This window comes from Symphodus melops, assembly GCF_947650265.1.
Source record: "Symphodus melops genome assembly, chromosome: 19".
Lineage (NCBI taxonomy): Eukaryota > Metazoa > Chordata > Actinopteri > Labriformes > Labridae > Symphodus > Symphodus melops.
Genome location: NC_136709.1, coordinates 2801767 through 2828441, shown reverse-complemented (window position 1 = coordinate 2828441; position 26675 = coordinate 2801767). Strand labels below are relative to the sequence as shown.

The 26675-nt window shown below is 43.0% G+C and overlaps 1 protein-coding gene across 2 annotated transcripts in view; it reads right to left on the bottom strand.

Annotated features, from left to right (window-relative positions):
- The window catches only part of myt1lb (myelin transcription factor 1-like, b), a 112849-nt gene extending 86427 nt beyond the window's left edge, over positions 1-26422 (bottom strand). Inside the window, exons 1-3 of one of the 2 annotated variants that reach the window (XM_079369970.1) lie at positions 26131-26422; positions 24574-24658; positions 23391-23497 (exon numbers count right to left, since the gene is read on the bottom strand). The gene's annotated coding sequence lies outside the window, so the exon portion shown is untranslated. The other variant, XM_079369971.1, reaches the window with a different exon arrangement.
- Between the last annotated feature and the right edge of the window lie 253 nt (positions 26423-26675).

Below are 26675 nucleotides of genomic sequence, written 5' to 3'. Positions count from 1 at the left end.
CTCTCTCTCTCTCCCTCTTGCTATTTCTGTCTCCCTCTATCTCGCTCTCCCTCCCTGCCAGAGGCACTTGCTGTCCCCATGTCTCCTTCCCACGCCAACTGCCTGTCCTGCTACCAACGGTGCATGTCTGTCTGGCAGCCTCTCTGCATGCCTGTCTGTCTTCCAGCCGGTCTCTCCATCTTTTATTCCTCCAGTCCTCCTGTCTGTCTGCTTTTTGTGTCCATGTGCATGGGTGCCTGCCTGTCCATCTGCCTGTCTGCCTGCCAGCCACTCTTTCTAGCCAATACCTCTGTGGCGGAAAGCGGCCAGGCTGTCATCCGCTCTGCCAATCTGCCTGACTATCTGCCCGTCTATTCGTCATCTGTTTGTGTCTTTATTTGTTTGCCTGTTTACCTGTCTGTCTGTCCACTAGTCTGTTATCCGTTTATTTGCCTGTCTCGCTGTATCTCTGTTTGAACCGTGGTGCTTGGTAAAGTGGCAAACATGAACCCCTAACCTGCTTTATGTGTTCGCTGGTACTCACTTCAATTTCAGAAAGATTTACTGACATGACAGAGAAAACGGATTGGTGTTATGAACGGAGCCTAAATCTCATCTCTTCAGATTCTCCACTTTGACACAAGGCGACACCTCGACGCCCAGCCCACACGGTGAATCCCTCTTTTATTCAAAGGGAGGTCCCACTTTTTTTTTTAACCTGAGCCTATTTTTAAACTCATTTTCAGCATCTAGAAACAAAGCTGCCATGGCTGCTATCAAATCTTCGTTTGCAAATGTTCCTGATCACAACAGGTGCTTTAAACGTTCTGGTGCTCTCTGCTAACAGGCTCCGAGTGGTATTCAACACGTGAGAAAATAAGAATTAGCACATTCAGGGGTGGATCCCTTCAGAGAAGGATTCATTATTGAGGATGGATCCTTTTTTTACGAGCTCGCAGTCATGTAACAGTCATCTAGTCCGTCGACAGAGAGAGTGAACGTACATTTGCTAAACATGTTAGCGTGTGTAAAACGACAAGTGAGGATCAAGGCTATATTCAACACACACATAGAAAAAACTGGATGCTACTTGATGAGCATCACGCATGTTCAGCGGTGCACAATCTATGTTTTTGTCAATGGAGTCTGGTACATTTAAAGAGGCAGACGTACCGGCCGTTTGTAGATTTAAATACACATCTTCGACAAACACAAACGTCTCTCTCTGTAAAGATTCTTTCTGTTCTGCTGACTGAAACACAGAATAACAATCAGAGTGACAAGACGCTCTTCTTATGTTAGAGCCACTACAGCCTGTGTGCAGCAACATGCAGGTACACATCTGAGACTTCTTTGTGGTCATTAAGACTTCAATACATCTTTAAATAAAGGGATATTCTCTAAATAGCACAGACAGAATATCCACTGATGACTCATTTGATTATATTTACATTTCTGTCATTAGGATTGATTATATTTGATCAAGCTTCTGCAACGTTTGCTAGATCTATTCCTGCCATAATCTAGCATTCACAGGGGGTATAATGCGTGCCACCTTGCTGTTCAACAAAGAGAAGCAGGTTTTTAAAGCTCAACATCTCAAGGAATTCTGAATCACAATTTTCAGACAGTCTCTCTTGGCAGACAATGTCTATTCATTCACCGTCTCTCCAAACAACGTGCCTGCAGCTCTCCCATGTCTCAGACGTTTCTTCATCAGGCCAAACTTCCTGCTAATACTCTTCCTGTTCTCATTCACAGCTCTTTGTGGCTTTAAGAAGATGTTTGCTGAATTGAAACAAAAAAAACGCTCTCTTTCCTGTGTTTTCTTACCATCTTTTCTGTCTCTCTCACTCCCCCCATGTCCTCTCCTATTCTCGTCTCAACAGGAGAGCGAGCGAGCGTTTGACTAGCTCCTCTCAACCAAAGCCTGCACTGTGCGCTCACTCTGCAGTCAAGGACAACTGTAATAGAGGTAGAACAAAAGAAAAGAGGGAGAGGGAAGAGGGAGAGAGAGACCTATCGAGAGGAACAAGCATGCTGTGGTGTCGGGTCTTAGAAATTATACATATTGTAAAATAATAATAGTGTTTAATTCCCTTTTAAATACTGCTGACTGCTGCCCTGCGCCACTGTCCACAGGTGGGCAGCGAGAAAGAAAAGAAAACCTCTATCAATCTCAGTCTAACTTCAGCTGGGCGATATGGCCTACAAATAAAATCCCAGATTTTTGCACAACATTCAATTTACGATTTAAAACAATTTTTTTTCTCAAACAACCCACAAAAAAAGTCAAATATGATTTGTTTTAATTACAAAAATACTTTATCAAACCTTTTTTGGTACCGCTTGTAAACAAAAGTAACTCACAGTCACTGTCTTGAGAGACAACTTTCCAGGGGAGGAGGCGTCACTTACTAAGAGAGTCCAAAGAAGCAGGAGAAGCAATGTTTAAGTGAAAATCAGTTTATGTTCTCATTTTTAAACCTGTCCAAAACGTTAAGGTCAAATTAATCTAAAAAAATCGATCGTCCGTCCAGCACTACTTTGCATATCACACAACTCAAGAGGAAGCTTTCCAAGAGACACTCGCCCAGATTCTTCCAGGACCTTGAACCTTTAAGGAGACTTATTCAGTATAAACTGAACAATCTCAACATTTTCAACCACTACTCTGCACAAATTAGCCTTCATTTCTGTTTATGAAGAACAAACTACGTGTGACTTCTTTAAATCTGTGGTCGTCTTGTTCTCCTCGTGAGACAGTTGATCGATTATCCGTCAGTAACACTAGAAGTGGTTATGTGCAAAAAAACATTCCTTCCAAACTCTGAGCTAGTCTCTTGTTGACGTTACAAAGGCAACAAATAAATTCTGAACGAGTAATAGTCAGTACAAAGAAGGTTCCTAAAATCTGAAAACTATCTGCATCGCCCGAATGTCTTCATCAGGAAATGCAACATAGACAGTGCCTGAGTCCAGAAATATTACATGCTGCTTTTTAAGTTAATTTCACTTTAGTTGTACTTCCATCTCATTTTTGCATATTTACAGTATTTTACATAATATATGCACCGTGCCCGAGAAAAGCAGACTGAAATATTACAGCTCTTTAAAATTCTCTGAATTAACATGAAAGTGGAAAATGTGTGTGTAGTTTCATACGTTCACTGGCAGAGCAGTCAATGCTTAAAGAAACACTGAAATTGATAACAGTGCTCTACAAGCTGGGTGCAGGATCTGCTGCTGGATCTGCTGCAGGATCTGCTGCTGGATCTGCTGCTGGATCTGCTGCAGGATCTGCTGCAGGATCTGCTGCTGGATCTGCTGCTGGATCTGCTGCAGGATCTGCTGCTGGATCTGCTGCTGGATCTGCTGCAGGATCTGCTGCTGGAGCTGGAGCCAATAAACTCATATTCAAAGTGTTGGTAAATGTTCGGACATTTATTATCGTGTCTTTCTTTCTGTGAAGTGTTCTATCGTCTCCAACTGTTTCATGAAATCAATCCAACCAGTTCAATCTTAAAATAGATATTACTGATGCAATGCTACAATATTAAATTCTCTTTGTAACGTGTCTTTTTTTGCACATCCTTTAAAACAATAAAAACTATAGTGTTAAGCGTGCATAACTCTCTCTTTCTGTTCTCTCTGACACCTCAGTATGTGTTTGTGTTTGCAGTCACTCCCACATAAAGCAGCACAGAGTTAGCTATGAGCACATTTAAATGCCTTTGCAGCTCGATAGCTAATCCCTGTTGTGGATTGGCCCAGTTAGTGGTTTTCAGCTTTTTGGAAGGGGATGCTAAACTGGGGATGAGGTAGGAGGGGGGTGTGGGTATATCTCTATTTATAATGGTAAACCCAGCCCTTATTTGTGCTGCGCTGATAGATGTTATCTGTGTCAGCCTTTGTTTCTTCCTCTCTCTCCTCCCTAGTGTTCCCTCTGTTTCTCCCTGCACAGACTGTCTCCAGCTCCCCCTCTCTGCCTTTTTTTCCCCCCTCCTTTTTATCCTCTGCTTCTCTCTTCTCTCCTCCCTCATCTTTCAATCCGGTGCCCAGATGCAGAGACGGCAGCTGTGTTGTGTTTTAAAGTGCGCCCGGTTTGAACCACTGTGTCTGGCATATGCTGCTGGCAAAAAGAAAATAATAACTAACCCCCACTGTAGGCATCCATCTCTGTCTCTCTCTTGCCATCTCTCTGCCTCCTAATCCTCTGAAATGAGATGAAAGACGACTGCCGTCCTTTTAGAGAGGAAAGGGTTAAACAGCTACCCAGCTCCTCTTCCAGCAGGCACACTAATAACCACCAATTATTGAACTCTACATCAGTGTACAAGAGAAGAATAGGAGAAATAAAGGCCTTATGTTTGTCAGGGCTTGTTAGCCCAGAGGCACATAGCTAGCTAGATGGCTAACTAGTATCTCAACCAGAGTAGCTCAAATGAGGTCCCTAAAGATATGTAATGCCAATGTTTGTTAGACATGATGAATAAATCTCCTGATAAGGCTAGAAAACTAGCCGGGTGGCTGTCTGGAAGCCCATCTCATGACTGTCAACAAAGGAGACTGACAATATAGCCAGTTAGCTAGGGATCTCATTTAAGCGGTCTAATCAGACAAGCTTTGTGCTAAGGTGGAGCCCTCCCGAGACCAAAGCTTCGGAGACGAAGAGAGCGTATCATCTGGCTCTGCCAGAGAAGATGCACCCAAACACAGGGGCTGAGGGAGACGCAGGCGGGCTGTGGGGAGCCGGGGCTGTAATTAGGTGCCCTGAGCTTGACGCCCACATGCCTCAAACGAGACGCCATCACTCCCTTCCTCCCATCTGCAAACAGGATGCTGGGCGCCTGGGCTCTGAAACACACAGGTGCACTCAGACACACACGTATACAGTGTATTAGCCTGTCACTCACTCATGACTCAACAGTATAGCACCTTGGTCCACACTGTTGCTGTGTTGTGTGTTTCACAGCGTTGGTTTTCTGTAAATGCACTTACGTTAGCTTTTTGAAGCCTGGAGCAGCAGATGCAGATGCTGAAGGAAGACGTGTGGTCTGTGTGAGGGCTGCGACAAAGTGATTGTATTTTACTCTTTCAGAACAGGAACATACTTTTCCTCTAGCATAACGCACGATGTGTGTCCGAAATCAATGTGTGGCGTTTGTTAATCTCACTGTGTGAAACCAATCGTCGGTATTTATGAACAAATGTGTTGAGAAAGTAAATCCAGAAAAAACGCACCCACCCTCAGAAAGAGAAGTGGGTGCTGAATTCTCGACCAGAAATGGAATCAAATCCACAAAGGTTGTCAATGTATTCGCAATTTAGACTTTGTTTGAAATTTTTGGTTATTTAAAAACATGAAATTACACAATAATTGGTGCAAGGAAACTTCTATTTGTGGCATTGGTATCAAACAAGCACTGATAATGTTTGATTTTTAAAAAAAAAAATTTTTAAGAAGAATGTAGTAGTAGTAAGTAGCCGTGATATCTAAGTTGAAATTCTGGTAAAGTGAAAACAATAGTTCTATTGAAGATTTGTATTATCAAGCAAACAATAGCAGAAACTCCCTTCCACAGAAGAATGAACATCTCACACCAGTGTATGGACTGCACTGGTGGTGATGCACTTCTCTTGTGGATATTGAGATGTCTGTGTTGGAGGGATGACAGATAAACAGGTGCATTGTCCTCTTCCGAAAAATAAATGATTGATTGTGGCCCCTCTCATAGCTTTGTTCTCTTTGTGTTATTCGTATGCATCCTGATCACGCTCACACATTTCAGGCTGTACGTAAGCCGTGTACTGACTGTTCCTGCTCAAGGATTGTACCAAGTGTTTTTTTTTTTGTTTTTTTTTATGATGAGCTTCAGCCAATGCACAAAAATATATGCCAACATGATTCCCACTGTCGACCAAAATAGAAAACGAAAAATCAAGGCCAAGCTCAGTCTGGAAAAAATAAAATAAAATCCAGCTATCTCGGCTGCAGAGCCTGTCTTCCCATCTCCCCTGGTCGGCGAAAGCAGAACACACTGGTGCGCTGGCTTTTGACCACGGCAATTTTAATCAGTCTTTTTCACACTTCATTGGGAATTCATCGCCGCCTTCCCCCTTCAAACATTGTTTGGGAGAGTTATCAGCGGTAGGCAGCATATCCGGTAATTATACATGCAAGGTAACGCTGGGAGCTGGGCTGAATATTTCAGCCAAATGCATGTGCTGCTGAGAGGCACTGGAGGGTACAGCTGCCTCATAATGCTGGCTCTGTGGCGGCTGTGATTGAAGGATGTTGTCTAAGAGTCACATGCAGAATCTAAGTCATTTATACACGCAATGTGAAGTGGGCTGCAACATTAGGTTTAAAGCTACGTGATTTGAATTACAATGAGCCAATTATGGCCAAGGTGTAGTTCTTCAATGTAAATCCGTCCTGTAAATTTAAGAAGATTGTTACAGATATGAGCACACAGCAAATCCAGAGTGTGAGCCTTCCAGCATGGTGAATGTGTGCAAACACTCCTAGAGACTTGATCACTAAGAAATTTTGATGTTTCAACGTGTTTGTTTACTGTGTGAGTAAGAGGCCAGCTGTTAATAGGATCTGAACGCACGGCCAGACAAAAAAAAAAAACACACACACACACGACGACACACAGACACAAACTGAAACCACCAGTCAGACACTGGAGGGTCCTCTGGGGAAAATAGCAGCGGGGGCATAACAATGACTCATCCGAACGCTCACAGAACACACAAACACACAGCACCACACACTCTTCCTGCCACTGCAGCCAGGCTGTCAGATAACATCAGCACCCAGCCCGTGGACTACTGTTGACAGGTGTGGCCCGCCAGTCACGCACACGCACACCAGCAAGTCACATCCCCTAGACCCTTCGCCTGACAGGGAAACACATGTGATAATGTAGCCCTATGCAATGTGTGTGAGTGTGTGTGTGTGTGTGTGTGTGTGTGTGTGTGTTTAACAAAAAAACACAGATAGAGATGTTTTATTACAGAGCATGTGTGTGTCCCTGTTCTGTCTGTGTGAGTGTGTATATTTGTGCGTTTTTGGATTACCTGTATGCTAACGGCAGTCTGGTGTGTGTATGTATGTGTGTGTTTGTTTGTGTGTGTGTGTCTAATGCCAGACTCTGCAGTGTTGTCATATGGGAGTGCTGCTATAGCTGTGAGCAAAGAGGCATGGAGACAGCTCCAGCCTTGCAGTGAGATCAATAGCATAATACAAAGCCTGACTAATTCTCTCTATTGTGTGTGTGTGTGTGTGTGTGTGTGTGTGTGTGTGTGTGTGTGTGTGTGTGTGTGTGTGTGTGTGTGTGTGTGTGTGTGTGTGTGTGTGTGTGTGTGTGTGTGTGTGTGTGACAGTATGAAGCCATATGCTGCTGTACGTGTGCTTGGTGTTTACATATTCTTCGCAGTGGGGAATGCTCTTTTTATGCTCTGATGTTTATGAGCATACATGCAAATCTATTGTTTATATATATATATATATATATATATATATATATAGCATGTGTGTGTGTAGGAGTGGAGCAGATGACACCTACACTCTGAAAGAGCATTTGTGTGATTCTGAATCTGTGAATGAACGGTTCAGAATGAAAACGCCCTTCAAACACAAGAAGAGCTTTAGTCTTGCCTGCAGGTACAGACAGCACGATTGTTCAGGTAGGACCTGCTCCTGGATCACATCCAAACATTGTGATTCAGGACCAGCGTTGGGATTAACCATCGCAGCCCTCTGACATCTCTTAAAAATTCCTTAGTTCTTCACTTCGCTTTTCAAGTCAAATTTCAGACCAAAAAAAAAAAAAAATGCTTTTGGGACTGATTCTGAGTTAAATATTGAAATACTGCAAAAACAAACCTGCCAAGGACCGAAATTTATTCACACTTTCTGAGTTAGCTGGATAAAAGGAAAACAGGAGATTTGTCTTTACAGAATACTAGACAGGCGTAAACATGGCAGGATCAGTCAAGAGATTCTTAAAAAAAAGGTTATTCATGAGCGAAGTCACGATCCAACCTTGGTCAAAAATCAGTCCTGACTTTGCCATCATGTCGGCCTTCTTCCAGAGAAACACTTTCTTGTTGACTTTTCATCCTGGTTAGACTATGACATGGAGCAGTTGAAGAAAGTGTGGCCTTTCTGTCCACAAAGGGAACACTAGCTTTTCTCCTGACAGGACTCTACGGCCCAAATGACCTCAGAAAGACATTAGTTCATCCGAACGTAATCATCGTGGTCTCACACCTTTCATCTGGGAAAACTGCACCAATAAGTTGCTAAAGAGAAGGCTGCGGTTGGTTGATGTTGATCCAGGAACATAAAACAAGCAGAGCTGGGCGGTTCTGTGCAAAGCAGGACACACACACACACACACACACACACACACACACACACACACACACACACACACACACACACACACACACACACACACACACACACACACACACACACACACACACACACACACACACACACACACACACACACACACACACACACACACACACACACACACACACACACACACACCTGTACAACACTGTGAAAACTGTCTGAATGGATTCACTACCTGTAACACTGCTCGTTGCTCAATCCTAATTAGAAGGCCATATGTTGGGAGTGTGAAACAAATAATCTCATTGTTATTAGACGAATACGCAAACAAGCACGTAGGCACATGCCACGCATTCAAACACCAGAACAGATGGACAAACACACTCGCACGTGCACGCAGGCCTCCACACACACACACACACACACACACAATATCCTCCCACACCAGGGCACATTAACAAGCACACACACCCACAGACGTATACAACCCACTCTCTTGCCTCTAAGCAGTCTAGTCCGTGGACTACAAAGCCCACCGAAAGCTCTTTGCAGATCAAATAATCATGCCTTCCATCTGTTTCCATTTCTCTACATTAGCTTTGTGAAGGCGCCCTACAGACCCTGTTAAGAAACGCCGCAGCCATGGGTAAAATAATGATTCCTCTCTCAACCCCCTACTCCTCATTATCTCCATCCAAAGCCAATTCAATGACAGGGAGTACATGTGGGCCAATTGCATGTACGCTGCTTTTGCTCTCCTGTATTGCCATCTTACTGTGATATTATGCAGGCCTTGCAATGTAATGGGCTTTTTATAGCATATGAATAGTTATTTTTATGTTGTTATGGCATAAAATATAGATCATAGTATAAACTATGTTTGAAATATGTTGCCCTGAACCCTTTTGATTTGGCTCTGCTACACCTGTAGTGAATCTCCTTCTGTGCTGTTACACCACAAATACATTCTCTAATTTAATAAGAAAAAAAAAACAGTCAGAGCAAAGAAAAATATGAAAGACTGAACAGTCTGAACGCACACACTGTCGGATGAAAATGAATTAGTGGAACGCGTAATGCCACCATCCTTCTCGTACAATGAGGTGGGAAGCTGATATTCAGCCTGTGAGAGAATGTGCCATCTTGCCAATGAGCTTAGAAAGAGGGGGGGGGGGGGAAATGTTTGGTCCCTGTTATGCAAGATGGAAATGAGTTTTCTACGCTTTGCTGTAGCCAAGCTATTTTGGAATGGCTCACATCGGAAAACGCTGGGCCGAGCAGGAAAATTAGGTCATTTACAAGAGCGGGGCAGCGCCTTTCGTTCAGCCGCGAGGGCTAAGACTAAAAGAACTAAAAAGGTGTAGCGCTGTTTATTCAGGGCAGGTTGTACACAGATTTGAGTCAAATGAACATGATTCAGGAGCTTAACACTTTGCAAAGCAATGAAGAAGCGCTTGAGCAGAGACCTGAGAATGACCTGAATACATTGCAGCAATGGAAGTGAAGTGAGAATCCAGCTCCGAGTGCAAAGCTTCACATTCCTCCTGCATTTTGGAGCAGCTCGCACTACACACGCCACGACTCTGTTGTCTGTGCGCAGAGAGCGCCGCTGACACAGAGGAGCTGATTTATTATGCATGGGACTGTGGGGTGCAATTGGTGAGAGGGAATGAGAAATGATGGCATCCTACTTGTTATCAGTAAATATGTGATCCATCCCCCTCGTTAACCGCTGAACTGAGATGAAGAAATGAAAGCAGAACTCGCACGGACCCCCAGCCCCTCTGAACCATTACATTTGAATAATCATCTCCGAGGACAGGAAGAATCCTGTAAGAGAGTCCAGACTAACAAAGACAGAGATGCACTGCAGCCGGCGTGAAGGGATAGAAAGGGAGGGAAGAGAGACACGCAGGAATTTGGGAGACGGACAAGTAGAGAGAGAGAATGTGTGCAGAGAAAGAAAAGAGAGAGAGAGAGAGAGAGACAGGCTGAGATAAATAAATGAAATGACAGAGGAAGGACAGACAGGGCGAGGGCACACGAGGAGACACAGAGCTCCGTGTGTGAGTGTGTGTGTGAGTGTGTGTGTGTGTGTGTGTTTGCTGGGGGAGTTGGTAGGAAGGACCCAGGGGTGCCATGTCAGCGGTTTCAGGGGGCCGTGTCTGAGGAGCCCTGCAGGTGGCAGGTGGATCTGCCCTAGTTTAACAGAGGCTTCTACTTACACACACACACACGCATTCACACAAAACGACACACGTGTGCAACATGCACATCAGGCCTTACAACACACAGAAGACTTCATGCACACACCGTTCCTTTTCTTTTAGTCTTACTAATTATTAAAAAACCCTGAGAAGCCTCTCGACTCGCCGACAAGGCCTGGGCGATTTAACGATAACCATCGCATCGAACGCTAGTTGCCAGCCGACATTTAAGAGAAGAAGCAGAGGGTCAGGAGGCTAAGTGTTACTAGCCACCAGCTAACAGTCATATCAGAGTTTCCAGCTCTTTTTTAACTTCATTAATTTTGTACTTATTGTAAAAACCTTAAATAGATTATGGGATTTAAAAAAAGGAGTGGTTTGACAAAAAGTATTTTTTTTCAGTATTCATATTTTAGGCTGCTCAACCATCAGAGGTATGAATACTAGCTTCTAGCACTGATCAGATCAACTAATAGCGAAGATGGTCAAATGGATCAACAATTAGCTTATAAGTGGTATTGATTAAAGGCTCCAGAGTTCGACGTGAGACTGCTACACGGCACAGGAAGAGCTGCCCGTCGGCCGGTAGCAGACGATGCTAATGCTGCTTCACATCTCACACTCCCGCTCGTTAGTCTCCAAAAAAAAACCAAAATGTTTTGTGCAGTCGTTGATGAAACACGCTGAGCATTATCTTGCCTGTTTGGGAGTTCTCTGGAACGTAACGTGTAACCTGAAGGAGAAAGAAAGAGGCGATGGGTTTTTTGAACAAGACGAGAACATGTGAATGACGAGGACAGAATCAAAGTGAGCATGCTCAGATCAGTGTGTGACACAATCCTCCCTGCGTTTGAGTTGGACTGTTAGAGCCAGTCAAAGCGACGCGTAAGCACTAAGTGGTCAAAGCTGAATCCAAATGATTGTTTCCCAAACAAAGGCTGCATGTTCACAAAACAAAGATATTGATCTGAGCTGTGTTTTCATGGGAATTTGTGTGTGTGTGTGTCTGTCAATATTTATGCATCCATGTTTGTTCATTTTCTAACCGTTGCCTCGACTTGCATGTTTGAGTGCATGTGTACACATATGCCCGTCTGCATTAGAGAGCGTGGTGTGTGTGTGTGTGTGTGTGTGTGTGTGTGTGTGTGTGTGTGTGAGCTGCTGTCAGTCCTAAAGAGGGGCTGAGCTGCTGTCATGTGATGACACCTCTTATTTGCTGCTGTCCTGTGAAGCAGAGCTGAAGGCAGAGGTCAGGCCACCCTCACTGAGACGCAGCGACTCAGAGCACATCATGTCTGCCTGCACACATACACACACACACACACACACACACACACACACACTGATCTGCATATCTTCACACACACACACACACACAGATTCATGCATGCTTTCATTCCATACACTAGGGATGTCAAGACTCGCCAATTAAATGATTTAAATTACATCAAGCTTGAAGCTGGCGACAGAAACACTGGTCCGCAGAACAAACTCACATTTTGTGAGTAAAGCTGTATCTGCTCTCCACCCTCTACTACCTGGATGTAAACAAGTGAATACATCGCATCTTTTAGATTTGATTTACATTATGTAGATAAAACTGTCGTTAGGCTGTGTGTGAGGTTTGAATCAGAGCAGTGCAAAGTCACATTTAGAACAGGAATGTGGACATTGACCTGCGATTAGGACTGAAGTCCTGCTGACACACGTCGGACAGAGCGTTTCTGCCTCTGACTGGTCGGTTAGTTTGAATTAATATTTCTGTTCAACAGACTTGGAAATGAGTCCCTAAGTGCTCCCCTACCTTACACCAAGTTAACCAAAAAGCTTAATCAAAAACCTTTATAAAATGTAGATTTATACACTTCATTAGATACTCTTTCTGGGATTTTTTTTTTTTAAATTTTGCTCATATTGTACTTTAAAGAATTCTGTTGATGAAATCAAGACGGAACCACAAAGAGAAATATCAGATGGGTCAGCGAAGATTCCAATGTGTGTCATACGGCGCCGTGTTTCGTCAGCAGTGCTCGCAGTTCTGGATTTGTCTGATTCTGTCCTCAGCGCCTCTGTGGAGACGAGGAATCCGTCTGCACATGTGGAGACCTGTGATATGCCTGCTGAATGCCCTCTTCAATCATCTCTTCTCCCCACACCTCTGTCATCAACCCCTCCTTCCCCCCTTGTTCCTGTGGGCCGTCCATTCGTCTCGACCGGTGTCACATGCCTCCATCAATTACCCATTAGACAGCGTAATATTCGCCCAATATTGCCGGCGTGTGACTGGGAGATTTTAGAGTGATCAAAACCGACAAATCTGATTTACTGAGCTAGCATAAATAAGGAGATTGTGCCCTCCCTGATTGCCCTGCTGAATAATGGATGCCTGTTTGGTAATCATTTTCCAATATAACACCACTTTCCCTCTAGACAGGTCTCGCCGAGTCCTCGTCTTTTCTTTCCTTTTTCCTCTCTGTGCTGCATTTCTTCTGTACACCTTCACATGCTGGTTATCCTTTAAAAAAGGTGTACATATCGAGCCCGAAGGAAAGTCTTTGTCTTTTTTTGACCCGATGCATCTTGGGAGTGAAGTGACGCTCCGGCGAGAGCGTCATGACTGAGGAGGCGGGTGTTGTTGGGATTGAAACATTTTGTTTTCTGAATCATCTTTTCATTGTTTGCAGGGAGAAAATGTCAACAGTCAATGAATAATAGAGCTGATTCAATTTGTCCAAGTTTAAGGATAATAAGACGGCTGATGTTAAGATCACTGACTTCACAGCCGGTTGGGCTGAGGCCACAGAAGTTTGAAACATCCTGACTGATAACGGTTGGCTAACTTCACGCACACACAGACAGGCAGCTTGTTCTTCTGTGTAATCTCTGACATGAACAAACGACCACATCCAACTGTAACCATCCATCACACAACACAGTATTGTTAAGATTGTTGAGCATTTTTAAGGATAAGGGCAACCTACCACCTCACATGAAAACACTGAATATAAAGGAGATAGACACAGAACATCTTCCCCAAAATGTGTTTTTTTAAGTGACCCCGTCCAGCAGAGGAAAAACAGACTTTGTTATTTAAACAGTGCCGTGCATGTTCATCCAGTAAATATGTTCAAGTCAATTAGAGGCGGAGTAGGAGAGTCATCCCTTCACCAGACCAGAAAGGAAATAAAGGTAAACTACTGAATATAGTCAGTCAATCAATGGTGTGACTCAGAGGGGCTTAAGAGAGGAGGCTGAAAAACAATCTGTTTTACCTGGCACTACACACGCCTGATCTGAACCAATAAATATCAGTTTACTTCGGTATAAGACAGTCCCAAATTCTCATTGAACGTGTCGGACTTACGAAGATTAACAAATAAATACAACCCTTTAAAAGTGAAAAAATAAAAATAAAAAAAATATTATGAGTAAAAATTAATGAGAAGATCATTGCTGAAAAATCTTTACTGCAAACAGTCAAGTAAAAAAAAAACACTAAGACCCCCAAACATGACACGGGTAAAAACATAAAAAAACATGGACGGCATGAAGCTGTGCTTGATCCAAGCTTCCTCCACGTGTTTCTGCCATGATCCGTTTTTTTGACTCCTGAGACATTTAAAATCACACATTTCCATCAAATTTCAACCAAGCTCGTGAGTTGTAAATCACTATGCTTGTGGACTAATGAACTACCGTAAATTCCGGACTATAAACCGCTACTTTTTTCTCACACGTCGAGCACTGCGGCTTCTACTCCGGTGCGGCTAATGCATGGATTTTTTATGGGGGACAATGAGCTTCTGCCGCAAAAACATTTGTCCTCGTCACGTCGGATCTTAATATCAGTCATTTTGCGCTTCATGCACGCACCCTCATGATGGAAAACACACGGAGAAATACATATGATGCAGCTTTCAAGTTAAAGGCGATCGACCTGGCTGTCAAAGAAGCTAACAGAGCTGCTGCACGTTAAGATGACACTGACAGCGACAACAGAGACTGAGGAAGTGAGTAATGAAGTCATTCTGAGGCAGTGAATGGATGGACTTTTTCTTGTGAAATATATTACGGTCATCTTTTTCATCAGCCGTGTTACAGACACCGTCGTCTAGGCTTCGTATTGTAACGGTTCATGTTGTAAAGTCAGTAGTTGATAATGTGTTCATAATTCCGATTATGTGGAGAGTCAGTGAATGCACCAGCGAGAACGTGTTGAGTGGCTGTATGAGAGAACGCTGGGGGAGAGAGTTGGATTGTTACGGCAAGTTATGTGTTGCTCTCTGCTGTAAACGGCGTGGTCACGGCCGACAGTGATCGAGTTATTAAAAGTTATTATTTGAACGCTCTCGTCGTCCTTTAACGTCCGTACGGACGCTACAGTATTTGCGGATGTTACCTGTAGCCTTCGTCTGTGTAAATAGCTCTTGTTATAGCGTGGACACCTGCGGCTTATAATCAAGTGCGGCTTATATATGTACAAATACATTTATTTACTTATTTTTAGCCGGTGCGGCTTATATCCAGGTGCGCTCAATAGTACGGAATTTACGGTACATTCTTCCAAATGAAACACTTGCCTTCCCTTGCATTAGTAACACGTCGGGCAAACATCCAACGGTGGAGCTTCATGTCAGCTTTCAGTGTCAGCTTGACGGACGTGACGTGGCGCTCGCTGAACTAACCGGCTACACTGAAAAGCTTGCGAGTCCGTCCGTCTTGGCTGGTGTGTTTGGGCTGAGTATCAGAGGAATTAACAGAGAAAACTGCTTCACTCAGACGGTTCAGCAGGGCCACAAAAGACTGCTTGCTTTTGTAGCTTCCCTTTCGATCATAGTTTACACACACAGCCTTCAGTTCATGCTAAATGCACTCCTAATACTAATTGTAACCCCGTGACAACAACACAAGCACACTCAAGGTCAGCGCTTTGATGAGATCGTAGCGGCTGCTCTGGTGCTCTTTGTAATATTCTTCAAGGCGCAGTTGTGCCTCTAATGGGAAAAGGCCAAACCAGGTTATGAAAATCCTTATTTACAGCTAGCTGCCTGGCTGTGTGAAGTAGGTCACAGCAGCTCCTGAAATGGAACGAACCTCGCTCGCACCGTTTAATACGTTTTCCTTTGAATGCTCGCTGCCTTACAATGGCACCAGAGGGAGAGACACAAACACTGCATTTCCTCTCCTCCTAAGCAAGAGCATCCTGACCCTACTGTTAAAAATGTGTCTGCACCCTGTGGGAAAGTCCGGCTTTTCTTACAATATAAGCGAATAAACAGCAGCATCAACTCAAAAGCCTGTAAATACCAAAGCAGGGCAGAGGTTCAGCTATTAATACTATTACTACTTTACATCCAGGAGAAGCATTTCACACACGATTTGAACATCATATCCACTCTGCCTTTCCATCGCCTCTCCTGACTTACCACGAAAACAAGAACTGCAAATCAAGCCAGAGCAAACTTTTACCACATTTGGTTCTATAGTGATCAATATTTAAAGATGTAACACAATAGCTCCTAGCTGCCAGTTTGAGGAATTATTGGGTCTGACCAATCAGTTCCTTAGAAGGACTAACAGTGAAGTGGTCTAAAATTCGTTTTTGTGACCTGTATTTTTTTTTTTTTTTTTAATGAAAGACGTTGAACACCAAAAACTGTATTTCTTGCGAAAGATGAGTATTTTCCCAACATGCACATGTCATTAGCAGCTGCAAGTCGAGCTGCTAAAGTTACCTCTTTTTTTTTTTTTTTTTTTTTTTTTTGGGGGGGGCGCTTGTCTTGTTAAACAGAATAGGTTTTAATGAAGTCTGGTGTTTCGGGGCCGACTCAGACATGAAGTCCGGTTGCATTTCAGCCCAATCGCACAGCGTCAGTGTACCCTGAGGCCCGACGGCCAATCACCGCTGAATGACCTTCTGACATGTTTTTATATTTTGGTTGTATGACAGCACACAATCACACAGTGTGAGCGAAACCACAAGTCAATTCCCAAACAAGGGGACTTTTTCTCCCCTGATCTTAGCCGCACAAACTGACAGGCAGCGTCTGAGCTACACTATTTCATTACTCCCACAGCTTTGGAGGATAACGCCAAGCTTACTCCCATCACTGCGCTCATGCCCGTTTTCACTCATCTCTTCTTTCCAGAAGAGAGATTTCCTCCTACTGTTCGGACTGTGTTTTGCAGTAGGAAATGGCCATATACTTTGAAGTCTAAGTTAGAATCTCCACATTACAATGACTGTGGTCAGGCTTATTTTATTTTCTGTTTTGAAAGGCGATTCAATTAATCTGCATGAAGTTAAAGATGTTCAAAGATATCCCCCACCATCCCCGATGCAGAAGCTTTTAATTAGCCAGCCCTCCATGTTAGACAGCTTCATATAAAGCAAATGTAACCTACTCTGGCACTTCATGGTCTTCATCATAGACTGACAGAACGTGTCAGTCAGTGCTGCGCTGGTGTGAGGTCCGAGGTGTAGGCAGGTGGAGGTGTCCCCCGGGGTGATGGATGTCTGTGGGAGGCTGTTATGCCACAAGGTGAAAATGTCCATTAATCAGGCCCACTTCCTCCTTTGCTGTGGCTTTCCCATTACCAGCGCACTTCGAGCAGCCTGATTGGTTTTTAATTGGCCTGCCCGCCAGGAGATAGATCATGTTTTCCACTAAGTAAAGGCACAGAGGTGTGTGTGTGTGTGTCTGTGTGTGTACGATCTGTGGAGGGATGCCCACATCAAATTCTCTTTGTACACTTATTCTACATGGGGGAGGAGAACAAAAAACTCCATGAAGACGCTAACTTGTCAAACAGTTTGACATGTTTTCACATTTTCCTGCAACGACTTATCTTCTTTTTTTTTTTTTTTAAATTCTGAAATATAAGTGAGCAATTATGCTAATTCAAAGTGTACATGTGCGATTTTATAGGCACATGTAAAAAGAAAAAACAACATCCTGATCCTGTCCCTGAAATGCCATGAAAAATCCTCTCCCTCTTCTTATGTTTAAGCCTCAGAAAACAGACCGCTGATGGAATCTAAATCACAATAAAATAAGGACCATAAAAACGAGAGCCTTCCTGCTTTTTGCAACAGAAAACTGAAGCTTCCATCGTTTGCATCAACATGTTAGGTTGATGACGTGATTGTGTTAAATTACATGCAGTATGCAAGGACGAGAGGCTGTGAACTGGCCATGGGAGACTGCTGTTTGCATAATGCTCTTTAAACCGATCGACAATAAAATCCAAATGTGCAGACGCTTCCCTTTCATGACACCTCGATCCAAATAGACAAAACCTTTGCACATCCATTTCATAAGACTGGTGAAAATATGAGCAATGTGTCCATCAAAATCTTAAAGGTGAAACTCACTCTGCATAACTTGCAAACAAACATTTATTAACAATGCTTCAGAATTAAACCTTCATCAGGCAAAAAGTTTGCTAAAAGGGGCGGGACATCTTAAATAGGGAGTGGCCACAAGCCTGCATCCAATCATCATTAAGACGTCAGCTCTGAATGAACAAATGAATGAATAAATAAACATCAGATTCTCGGTTGAGGGCACACACATAAAGATCCCAAAAGGGAAAACCAAAACCTAAAATTAAAATTTAGAAAAGCTGCAGCAGATCAAACGCTCAAAAAATGACCAGTATCATACTTCATACTTGACCACATGAATCCCCCCGAGATATTAAAGTCCACAAAACGTACACAACTGACAAACGTGTTGAATCACAGGGTTAGGGTTAGGTCCCAATCTGATGAACCGATCACGCCTCCCTGTGTCCCTGCTCCTTCTCTTCACGCACGAGCCCACACTCAAAGCATGAGCTTCTCCACCAATCGCGCCTGTGCATGTAAGGGAGGGGCGTGGCTTTTGAAGGAGCACAGCGGGGAGATCGAGGGTGCAGACGGAGCACTGAGGGAACGCTACTTTCAAATTCATGCTAGTTTTTTTTTTAAATGACCAACCCTGCCTTTAATAACAGCAACGTTTATAGATCTTTGTTTAATGCCTTTAAAATGAGAACATCTTCAATGTTATTTTTTTAGGAGTTTAGGTGTTTTGGATGTGACAGAAAAATATTTTTTTTATACAGATTCTAAGAAAAAGATGCGTTTGGAAGTCGTCCAAGGAAGACTTAACAATACAAAGAAGTCTAATTTATGCCCTGGTGGATCTTTGCTGAGGGTTTAGGATGGTTTACAGAAATCCTAAAATCCAAACATAACAATATTAAATAACAATAATTATTCGACCTAGTCATGCACACAACAGGGATTTATTAATTCCAGACTTTTCTGGTAGGCGTGTTTGAAGCTGCACTAGCTCTTGCTATAGTTATGTTCAAGACATTGAAATACGCTATTTGTAATTCAAAATTGTCCCTTTGGTTTTTAAAAACAATAATTCAACTAATTCTAGAAATCCAAGGATGATTTTGGGTCTGAGTGATGAATGTGCCAGAATGAACTGCTCGTAGCAGTGAGCACAGCAGAGATACATGTGTGAAGGACACGAGAGAAGCTACATCTTACACTGAGTAGACATCAGTATTGACATTGTGTCTGCTCAAATAGATCAATCCCTTCTCTGCCCTAGCTTGACCACGTCATTGACGCTGATTGGAAGAACAGCGATTGATTCCCTATGGTGTCTTCACGCAGGTTCACAAGGTTACACATCCACCACGCAAACCACAGGCTGATCCTTCTGGACTCTGCGGGAGGTCAAAAGACAAAAAAATGAAAATACCCCAGAAAAAGAGAAATATCTAAGTGGAAATGTTTAAAATGATCTTAGCAGCTGCCTATAATCCATTTGTGTCGTGCTGTGATTCATCTCAAGGAAGGACAGCAGACAGCCTCCGTGGCGTGGGCACGAATACTGCAGGCCTGCACTTGTATAAGTGCACAACAATCCGGCATCAAGGGCAGGTTATGTTAGAAGGCCAGCGTTAGCCTTCGCTGCAGGGAGAGGCTGATCAGCAGCTCGAGTGGAGCTGGAGGTAGAACTGTCTACGAGGAGCTGCATCCTGCAAGACCAAGGCTGCAAGATGCCTCACATTCTCTTCACCACTTTCAATAGAATAATATATATATAATAATATAACATCATTTGAATGATAAAGTTCATATTACATTATACTTACAAATTAATCTGTAACCAAAGTGAAATGGCAAAAATAACATGATGCACAGATGTATTTGAATGCAGGACAAGAATCATCCAACTTCCAACTACTCATCAACTAATTATGCCATTAAAATCAAGATGTTGTAGTCTTTTGTTTGTTTCTGTTTTAATAGGATGAACCCAAACAGAGAGTGAGAGTTACTGGGTTTCAGTCTGAAAATGACCCAAAGTCATTTATGCAAACTCAAAACATTCATCCGTAATTTTAATCTAATCTCAGTGAAAATCTTTATACTGGAATTCTAATGGTTAGTCTGTGTCATAATTCCCACTCCTAACAGAAAAAAAGGTAAAACAGGAGGAAACATGTTGTAAAAGAGTTGAGAACAGGGCAGATGTTTGATTTCAGCTTAATCATTTACTTTTAGCGAGCGTTAACTTCATGTGTATAAACAGTTTAAACAGAGTCAGCTCAGATTTTATGGATATATTGATACATTTAGTACTCCCAGTTTTAAGAAAATTACGTGAACAAAATCGTGGAAAATTATTTGGCTTATCATTAATGATTCAATCAGAAACCCTGAAGCATAATACAAATCTTCTAGACATTAAACAGCAAAGCTCCTGCTCGACCTCACAACAGATAATAATGCTCACTTATAGTAGATCAATTTATACTATTTAAAGTAGCCAAAATATTTGAATGTAATTTTGTAATATTTTGTGACTAAAGATGTCTGGTCTTATAGAACAGTATATCTGCAATCACAGGTGACTGCAGTTCATCCTCATATACTGCAGCATGATTGCAGAGTCATGCTATGTGAGTGCATGGCCAGGACATGCTTGTCTGTATGTGATGCAGCCACTCAACATTGAGGCTAATATTAGTGCCCCCCCCCCCACACACACACACACTCACACTCACACTCACACTCACACACTGCTGGAAGCATGCAGGGGATCCCCAGGAGGCTTTTTGCTGCTCATTCATTAAGGCTGCTGAGGAATAAGGGACATACAGTTTCTTCCACACAAGGCTGGCATGAAGACCATGAATCCATCTGCCATAGATGCTTCATAAAAATCTGAAGGTTTTTCTCCACATTGCAACACTGTATTAAGTCATTCAAATAAGTAGAAAAATAATGTGATATAAAACAGACACAAACAGGGACTGCACCTAAGTACAGTGCATCTGTGTCTTCCTTATGACCTTACAGTCCATGTTCAGCAATCCTATCAACACTCACTTTCCTCTTCCTTTCAGCTCTGACTAGACTGTTGTGATTATGACGGGCTGGGTTCTTTTACTTTCATACCAGAGAGAGAGAGAGAGGGAGAGAGAGAGAGAGAGAGAGAGAGAGAGAGAGAGACAAAGCGTCAGAGAGACAGAGAGATGGGAGGGGGGGGGGGGGGGTTCCCGCAATGTTGGTCTCAGCAAGACCCGGGTAGCGTGCTTTCCCTCTATAATTTAATCACATTCAGCTGTCTCCCTGTCCTCGGCTCGCTCTGCAAAGCACATCAGGCACCATGGTGGCACAAACACGCACACAGACCCCGGCACACCAACACGAGTCTCCCCCTCTAACAAGCGAGTCATTTACTTCCTTTTCCAGATAAAAGAACAATCCAAAAGAACACGGATTCATCTCATGCAAAGCTCAGTTTACATAATGCATTTCTATTCAGAAGACACAACAACTAATATCGGACTGAATCCATAAAGAAACAACTTTCTATCTCAGCAAACTGAGTTTATTTCTTGTCCTTAAAATCTTGCTGGCATTGGGATATGTGCTGTTACAATCCCTCACAGTATCCCCCAAATGCCACAAACATTGTCTCCATCATTTGTTGACATGAGAAACATTCATTTCTGACACACTTTGGGAAAGGGAAGAGCAGACACAAGTAGCCCACTTTGTGTCAGAGCTTTGTTTGTCTTGACAGAATTAAACATGTTGCAGCGCATCTGCCTTCTGCTGTGTGTGTACAGTATATACCACCCACGGGAGCACGGGGCAGGCACAAACAACAACATCTGCATTGTCTTTTTTCTTCCATGCAGAACAGAAAATAACGGTGTTTGTGTAGGATGAAATGTAAACCGGAGGGACCAGCATGTGCGTGCAACTCAATCAAAGACTCTTTGAGAATTTTGAAGTTTGCAAGTCAGTCTGTCTTCCAACTTTAAATTCTCTCCGACCAGCTTCTCTGTCGTCTCCGCTGTTTCCACTACTTTGAATTGTTTTTCAGGCAGTCACAGCTCCTACCTTCACTCTAATACAAAACAGCATCCTCAATCTCAGAGTGACAGGAAGCAAAAGACGCTGCACACATGAAATGTATTCTAACAGATAAAAACACTCATACACAAAGATCCAAAGGAAGTGGACGTACGGGATTCTAATTCATTCATGCTTAGAATATTAACAGCCCAATTTTAATGTGCGTTTACTGTGTGTGAAATGTCATCCCAAACATGAAGTTTTCAATGCAGCATTGTCCACAGCGGGAGCTAAAAACTTGCGGCGAAAACTTTCCAATCCATCGTTCCATTAGGACTTCACTTCTGCATTCACAGGCCACACGTTATTCACTATAAGCAGGTGAAGTTATTGTAGACATTCAGAAGCAACGGTACACAGAGAATAGATGGAACAGTCCAGAGCAATGTGACTAGAACAACAGTGGAACTACAGATCATCTCGGCCAGCGGTTACTTTTCCTCACAGCACCTGAAGAAAGCTCGACTGAACCCTTCAAAACAATGAGCTACAAACACTGAACTACATATCATTAAGACATTAACTGTGGATTGTCCTCCGATTAAAGTTAACCCTAACAAATGTGGATCATCCACTCTTATACTACCTTTGCTGATGAACCTTCTATCTTTAATAAGAGCAAAGATATCGATGCCACAAACAAGAACAAGTAACCTACCAACTGCAGTCTTCTCTTTAAACTTTTCCTCTCGCTCTCCAAAACGCGCTTCCTCTCCTTTTCTTTAACTTCTCTTCGTTTACTCTCCCCCCCCGAAAAAAAAAAAAAAAAAAACACAGACTGTGCTCACTGCAAAGTTGTGCTCTCCTCCTGCATGCAAATCATTTTTACGACTTGAGAGATGACTGGGAATGAGGGAAGGAGGAAGAGCGAAGGGAGAAAGGATGACAGAGGGGTTGGTAGAGTAGAGATAATGGTTGGAAGGCGGGCAACCAATGGGCCTGGAGCCTAATGGAAAAAGGGAATCAGGACACACCAATGAGGCGCAGCCTGGAGAGAGAGAGCAAGGAGAAGAGAGAGAGCGAGAGAGAGAGAGAGCAGAGCGGAGCGGAGAAAACAGGCGAGGGAAGGAGGGATGGCGAGAGCACAGTCAGGAGGAGACGGTGTAACGCAGACCGAGAGAGACACTCGGGCAGAGAGAGAGAGAGAGAGAGAGAGAGAGAGAGAGAGAGAGAGAGAGAGAGAGAGTGAGAGAGAGAGAGGGAGAGAGATGAGAGCTGAATGCAGTGGGTGTGCACGGTAGGAGGAGAGAAGCATCCCAAGCGAGATGAGGAGACGGCAGATCAGAGAGGAGAACCAAAAAGACAGAAAAGCACAAAGAAAAGAGGGAAAGAAAAAGCATAAAGGGGAAGGAAGAAAGGAAGGAAGGAAGGAAGGAAGCTGACTTACCCGGGTACTGCTAGTGGCATCCTTCACACACCGCCTCGCAGACTCCACACACACTTGCACATGCACCCACCCCAGCGATACAGGCGCACGCCGCGCTGCCGCTGAGACTAACCAAAAGCAAAAACAACAAAGGAGAGGACTGCCAAAGCCGACTGGTATACCCTAAAGCAATCGTGTCTGTGTGTGTGTGTGTGTGTGTGCGTGCGTGTGTCTGTAATTGTGTGTGTGTGTCAGGAAGAGAGGGTGGGAGTGTGTATGAGCATGTGTTTGTGCTGGGAGGAGAGGGAGAGATGTTTGAAGGAAGCTAAAATGCTCTCTCTCCTTCCTATAAGCTGGATCGGTTTCCCTTTCTTTCTGTTTCTTTCTCTCTCTCTCTCTCTCTCTCTCTATCCGTGTATCTCACTCTCTCTGTACACTGTGCATGTATGTCCTCCAACACTCAATATGTTCTCTCTCCCTCCCTTTTGCTCTCTCTGCCTGCTAATGTGCCCTCCCTTCCTCTTCTCCCTCTTATACATTTATTCAGGGCTGCAGACTGTCTGCTCCCAGAGTCAGTTCTTCCCACGGGCCCCGGGTGGAGGAGGGGGGGAGGGAGGGAGGGAGGGAGGGAGGGAGGGGAGAGAGAGAGTGGAGGGAGAATAGAGGGAGGGATGGCGATGATAGCGAGCCATGTGGAACATGTGCAGCGCATGTATTTCAAATGGGAACGACACAAATGTGTGCCTTTTTTAAAAGAGGCAAAATGAGCTCCGCTCGTGGCTCAGTGCACATTATTTGGCCCGGGATCATTCAGAAAGCTCAGGAAGAAACAGCATGCAAACTTAAAGGAAGTCTCTCGCTGGCTGGCTTGCTGTTAATTAACACTTTTTCCCCCCTCGTTCCAGGCTTCAGGGCTGGCTGAGCACCAGAGTTAAGAGCGCAGAAGATGAATGGGTATTGAAACAGGCTAGTTGTAGCCATGTGTTCAGTGATGAGCACTGCTCGCAAACAGGAGACAATATTTACAATATCATAACAACAGAACCATAAAGAGGGTGACACTGGTGTGCACTTTTGTGTGAATGAAACCGGGACAAATAAGGTGAGGATTTCCATACCTACCCAGATATGCAAACACAGAGAATGCTAATTTGCTCCCTGAGACATCGTCATAATTAGATTATAAATTAGGTTCATTTCTTACCGGACAAGAGGTGCTAATTCATTCTCTTTCTAGCAGTGGGGGAGACTCAGCTGAAACCGCAGCAGCAGCAGCAGCAGCAGCCACCCTATAGGCAGAGGAAAAAAAATACCAGGGACTTTCATATGCTCATCTGACAGCCACAAGCAATAACATATTTAAATAAATTCATGTTTACACATAAATATTCAGAAGAAAATTCACACACTGTGGCCCATGTTGAGCTCGTCCTATCCAGTCTACATGTAGAAGAGGTACATTGTTTTGATCTTTCCCATCACAGTAAACAAATCTCATGCCATGAAGCAGTATTTCACAGAACCAACAATCTCTGAGCTCTCCAGCGATGCTGCCAGGCAGTGGAGGAATAAGGCATGATAAGTACTCTGGTGGGTTGGGACACAGATGCCCTGGAGGCGTTCAATATTAGTAATTTCAAATTCTTATTTGGCTATGTTAATGCCAATCAAGAACAATTAATTTAGCCCACATTCTTAAACAAACAAACAAAGGGGGAGAAATGAGCCTGAATGAGGAGGGTGCTGCTATGACACATTAGGAATACTAGCGAGAAATAAAATCTGTGTTTGAGCAGTGACTGTATTTTGATACTCACTCATGTATCAGCGTACAACCAGAAGGCCCACCATGACACCGGAGCAAAATATACCGAATATATATATATATCGAAAGCAACATCTGCTGAGAGGTCTTACAATGGGACTCTGTCAGTGGTTGAAATGACTAAATGGGAATTTAATGAGGCCCAATACATTTGCTGTAAATAGAAAAGAAATTAAACCATGGCATCATTCTTAAATTTTAAAATGCATGGCACTGGAGTTGAATTCCTGAAGTGTTAATTAGATTTTTTTTCAGTTTAAACATTTTAAAATCAGTTGTTTTACTTTGCAACTGATGTTTGAAACAACATGTGCTGCACATGGACTGTTGTTTACCAACCGATAATTTGGTTTACATTGACTACTCTTTACTTTTCGGTTTGTTAAACATAATGACAAAACTTTCATAAAATCCTCTTGTAATCATACACTGTCTGTCTCACACGTCACTACATGTGTTCATGTCCATCAGCACTGCTGTAACTCACAACAGTCATTGTAACTGTCTTACATGTGTTTTTCTGTTTGTTTCAGGGCTCTGCAAGTCAGCTCAACAAACAACTAATTTAATATTTGACCTACAATAACTGTGTGTGTGTGTGTGTGTGTGTGTGTGTGTGTGTATATATATATGTATATATATATATATATATATATATATATATATATATATATATGTATATATATATATGGGAACGACACAACACGACAGGTGTGTGACAACTACCTGTCCGACCTTCATTTTTTTAGTGAAGCTACCGAGTAAGACCTAGCTTAAATTACTTTATTTAAATGACTTTAACATCAGAAAGATATCAAATATATATATATTTAACAGTATCAAGTTACTGACATTTGTCAGACTTTTATTTAAAATGACTTTAAAGGGACGCTTCCGGCAACAAGCTAACTTTAAATTGTTGTTTTTTTTACTTACCTCGTCAGGAGGAAAACTTTTCCAACATTTTATAACTCGCCTAAAAATGTGCCGCAAAAACGGCATACACAGTTTATTCCTGGAAGAACAGCTGATTATAGGTGGCTGGTTAGACTGCTACTGGCTTATTTGTCTAAATTTAACCAAGATTGTCAACGTTCATATAAAAGGAATCTACGGAAGCCTGAGTAGGTCAAGAACGGGACGTCTGAGTGGCGTTGATGGACAGTTCCTGGTGCTGAAAAGGGCAAACGAAAAAACAACGAGCGAGTTAAGAGCTGTAGAGAGGTAGACCAGATTGACTGAAGGGAAAAGGGGGGGTATGGTTGTTTCTAAACTACGTAACTAAACAATATATAAAACAGTATTGTGTTCAATATTCTTGTGCATGATTTTAAAGCACCTTTTGTTCATGCAAAAAAAAGGGTATAAAGTGTCAGTCATCGGATATGATGCTAATCACTACACACAGGGCAGCTGAGGAAACTTTGCTTGTCTAAATCTGCAAAAGGACCATGATCAGAAATTACCTGAAAGAAAGTGGC